Below are 5,162 nucleotides of genomic sequence, written 5' to 3'. Positions count from 1 at the left end.
GGCTTAAACAAAGACAAGCTCTAGCAGATGTGTGGGAGCAGCAGGCTTCAGATCAGTCAACAGACACGTAAAGCTGCCTGATGCACTTCTTTTGTCATCCACATCCACTCAGAGCCAAGCTTTTGGCCAGTATCTTTATCGTTTCTAACCACGTTGCTGCCGTACAAAGAAACACAACTGAAAACATCATGTAGCTTGCAGGTATGTAGGAAGCAAGAACCACAAACAAGGTTAACAGACATGAGATACATAAATATCAAATGGAGACTTTTGCTTAAAGGAATAGAAAAGTCATTGCAATAATTTTTATTTCAACTAAGACAGTTTAGCAGAAAGTTGATACTGTGAATGAAGGTAATTAAACAGCAGTCACTGCAAAAAGTCTGTTATATGATTCAAATAACAATAGAGATTTCACGCACACACACACACACACACATATAAAAGAGGAAGACACCAGTATTATATACTGGTGTCTTCCTCTTATATATGTGTGTATATATGAGAGAGAGAGAGATAGAGAGAGAGTATATTAAAGGCAAAGTATATATATATATATATATATATATATATATATATATATATATATATATATATATAAATAATTTTTTTATGTACTTAGGCAAATCTGATTACTAGTGTCTTCCTCTATTTTTCTTGATATAGAAAAAAAAATTAAGCACAAAAAAATAATCTCCGTTTTCTGTCCATTTAATCTGTGTCCATTTACTGCCATCGATGAAGAACAAGTGAGATATTAAATATATATTTTTGTGATTTACTTATTTATTTATTGAATACAAATATTTATACAAAGTACATAGTATGCATGCTACAAAATTTACCTAAACGTAGACTGAATTTGGAATAGCATATTAACATGCTAATCTTTCTGTCATATTAAGATGGGCCTGAAATAGTAAGAACGCTAATATGCTATTCTGAATGCAAATGAAACATAATTACAGCTGGCACTGCCCTCTACTGGTGTGAGACTCTCTGGATGACAGGCTCAGAGCTCATTTAGCATGTTTAATAATGAGCAGCTGCTGTCTGTCTGTGTCTGCAGGGAGTAGAGGGGTCACGGATACCTGCTTCCTGTGGTCCCCAGCAGATGGCCCTGCTTTCTGGCACAGGAGTCGCAGACGCCACCGGCCCGTTCAGATCCCCTGGGCCAAATTAGAGGCCATTAATGGAGTTACTGAGAATGGCATAATAGAGTTGATAGGCAGCTCCAGCTGATCTGAGATCTGTCCTCTCACAGCTTCCTTCTCGTGTCGGAGCACAGCATGTTGTAATATTCTGTGAAAGACTAACACAACACACCACCTGATACACACGCTTTATGCTTGTGAGGGAATCTGCAAAAGTGAGGTTGAATGTTGTTTTGGTGTTGTTGTTGGAAAATTGGCAATTCTTGACTCTATCCGACTTCATGAACATGAGCTGAGTAATGATACACTATATATATATATATATATATATATATATATACATATATATATATATATATACATATATATATATATATATATATATATATATATATATATATATATATATATATGAGAGAGACAACAACTTCCAACAGCAGCTCATTGAGCTTAAGAAGGCCAAACTGGCCTTAGAAGAGAGGATGCTTGCACTAGAGGAGATGAGTTTTGCAAGGCCCTCAATTTCTGTGCCAATTATCTTGCCAGAAGACACAGGTAATGTGATTTATTGTTTCAGTAATTTGTGCAATGTGAAATGTTTTCTATATGTAGTTATGACTCATCTCACAGTACAATGTATTTTGCAGGTTGTTCGGAACTGAATAACCTAAATTAATAAAACTATGCAATGTTTTTTTTTATTAATAAAGCTATATGAAGTGTTTTTGATGTCCATGTGTTTGTTGAACCATGCACACCAGGCCTAAGACCATATGAAATAATATAATAATTGTTATGAGTTCTTCCAAATGTTTCTGAACTAAATGGCTAATGGTTGATGATTATTTTCAGACATAAGCATTTAAGTTTCAATATTATTAATATAAAGTCTATATATTTGGCGTGACAGATAACACAAATATATATACAGTACTTCATCTAGCCAATACATTTCTACAGGTATAGACAAAAAAATCAACAACATTTGTTACCAGTACTGTTCTATGTATACATTTTTATAATAAGCACAACCTTTCATCATTATGAACAGAGGATTGATTAAAGGAATATAATATGTAATCTATACAGTTTCTAAGCATGCCACACCTTCACTTTCTTCAAGGTAGGGCCTAATGTCATTACTGAAATTGATGATAGGCAGTGGGATATGTGAACATTATCACAGCCTGATGACCTTCACATGGTTTCTTCAATTAAGCTAGGATTAGTATACACCTCACTAGACTTGCAGAGGAAATCATGGCTGCACTACAGCGTGTTCTTCAATTGAGGGTCAGAGAAAGACAAAGACAGAGACGACCACGAAGTAGACTGGTGACTTTAAATGCCTTCATCAGACAGCATCAAACCCCCTTGGATATCCTTGATCAGGGTATCTTCACATTTTTTAACAGCAAATTTAATGACTTTTAAGACCTTTTTAAGTCCTCTAAAAGGTAAATTTAAGACTTCATCTAAACAAAACAAAAAAAAAGGAAAATGTTCAGTCCGACAACACAGATTGATGTGGCGAAGCATTAGTGTGGCACAACACATCACAACCACGCTCAAGACAGGTCAAAGGGGCGCGGAAACTTTTATACCGAGTGCTGATTGACCTTACAACCCTGACATGGTTGACTATGTATAAACTATCAGCCTTTAAGGTACTTCAGGTAATTTCTAAATTCTGGCCCCTCATAGCAGTTTGAAAAAGACATGGAAGACAGCCCCAGGACATTACAAAAGCCCATTTCATCATACTTGATCTAAATTATGGTTAAATGTTGCTGCCTAATAGCCTTGAGCTGGGTTTAGGGGTTCTCCCCCAAGAAAATGTTGTTCAGGGTCTGATTAGTGTTTTCTATGTCATTTCAGACCAGATAAATGCAAGCACATTCAATAATCTATGCATAGACCTAATGAATGACAGACAATTGTAGGAAAGATCAGGATCAGAAATTTATTGCATGTTCCAGTTGTAGGAAATCCATGACTTTCCAATTTACTGTGGGTCCATCCATTGACACAGAAAGCATGTTCCTTAAATTAAGTTCCTTGGTGCCCTCCTGAAATTATAAAAAAATAAAATCAAAACAAAGTCCACCTCAAGAATGATAACATTTTCATTCATGTTCACTCAGATTAGATGGTTTGTCTAAAGTAGTGATTCTCAAACTGGGGACCACTGGAGGTATGCCAGATTACCAAAGAGGTCTGTGAGCAAAAGTCATCAACCAAAAATGACTGACATGGACTGTGACACCGTTGAACATTTCCAATTCACTTCTCATGACTTGTTTTCTAATCATGCACATTATTAGCAGGTGAAGTTAGCCATGGTTTCAGAAGACTAAAATGGCCTGCATTTTTACATGCATTAGGGATGATCATTAAGCCAAATATGTTAAGTTTTTTTTTTTTTTTTTTTAATTGGCTAAGTGGTCCTTGATTTGAAAGAAAAAATGTTTGAGAAACAAGTTTAGCCATAATAGTGAATGCTCACAAATTGGGCCTATCTGATAGGGTTCAGTGTCAACGTTGTTAACCTAAAATTGAGAAGCACAATTATTTGGAGTCTAATTATGAACTGGGCTACATTATTTAATTCAATTCAATTTTACTTTTAACATAAAAAATATGCAAGAAGCATAATGCATATTGAATGCTTTATACAATAAAGTTATTTACAGCACTGCCTTCCATCCATAATGCAGTAGTCCTATGCCTAGATGTCACCCACCCACAACATTTTTTTAACTGATTGGCTGGGACAATATATCGATGCATTTTGAATCGAGAAATTATTCTGGATCGATTCCAATTTTTCTGAATGCATTTCGATTCTCTCTCGAATCGATTCTTAGTTTAGTTTTTAACAGCAGATGCCACTGCGTGATTTATATGCCTTACACACACCACTTGAACCTACTATAAAATAATAATTAATAAAGTTCGAAAAGGTTGAAGCGAAGTACAAGGGTGTTTGCAGTGGGGCATTTACATTAATCTCGCGTCATTAAAGCAATATATCAATAACATTCTCAGACTCAGCAGAACGCACGAGCGCTCTTCGTCGTGAGCATTTGAGTGTTCGGTTAAAAACTAGCCTAGAGCGCAATGTGCAAAAACTAAGCTCAGAATCAATTCGCAACGCATTCGGAAAAAAATTAAATCAATCCAAGAATTGTGACGCATCGATATATTGTCCCAAATATTCATTAGGAAATAACAAAAACACATGAAGCATTTTAACATATTCAAATAATTTTAAATGTTACTTTTAGAGTCTTACCTTAAAGTGCTCCAGCAAGTCTTCTGCCGTTGAGGGGCTCAAAAACTGAGAACCAAGATAGCGAGACCTGACAATCGTGGTCTTGTCCACAGGTTTATCGTCTTTGCCCATGCTTGCGATTTCGCAAACTGCCGTGGTGGCGAACCATCAACGCAACGCGTTCATCAATCACTTACTCGTATGTCACCTATGGAATGATGCAGGTTGCACCTACGAAGTGCTGCCCCCAAATGTTGCGCTGGTCAAATTGCGGTTGAAAAAATAAATAAAAATGACGAGTCGGACATGAAATTTAAGATCCCACATGAAATTTAAGACATTCATATGGAAAATTCCAGGATTCAAGACATTTTAAGACCTTAAAAATCGAAAATTGTATTTAAGACATTTCAAGACTTTTTAAGGACCCGCGGGGACCCTGTTGATGACATGGCTATAATAAGGCGATACCGTCTGCCAAGAGGACAAATAGCCCAATTGCTAAATAGCATTGGACCTCAGCTGATGCGTGCCACCAGGAGAAATTTTGCCTTGTCCCCTGAAATCCAACTCCTATATCAGCCTTGAGATTTTATGCAACAGGCAGTTTTCTCCAGGTACTTGGTGATGGGCTAGGACTATGTAAGGCATCAGTTTCAAGAGCTGTTCAAGCGGTCACCAATGCATTACTTCCACTTGCTGTGGAACACATTCAATTTCCAGCATCAAGACAG

The 5,162-nt window shown here is 36.5% G+C and overlaps 1 long non-coding RNA gene across 1 annotated transcript; it reads right to left on the bottom strand.

Annotated features, from left to right (window-relative positions):
- Positions 1 to 3,091: 3,091 nt before the first annotated feature.
- On the bottom strand, positions 3,092 to 4,866 carry LOC127993157 (uncharacterized). Its single transcript, XR_008166231.1, has 2 exons — positions 4,450 to 4,866; positions 3,092 to 3,223 (listed from the first exon to the last, which is right to left on the bottom strand). It is a non-coding gene; the product is annotated as an uncharacterized LOC127993157 (long non-coding RNA).
- Positions 4,867 to 5,162: the final 296 nt, after the last annotated feature.

The sequence above is a fragment of the Carassius gibelio genome, chromosome A1 (genome assembly GCF_023724105.1).
Source record: "Carassius gibelio isolate Cgi1373 ecotype wild population from Czech Republic chromosome A1, carGib1.2-hapl.c, whole genome shotgun sequence".
NCBI lineage: Eukaryota > Metazoa > Chordata > Actinopteri > Cypriniformes > Cyprinidae > Carassius > Carassius gibelio.
Note: the sequence above shows the minus strand (reverse complement) of the source record. Positions and strands in the feature narration are given on the sequence as shown.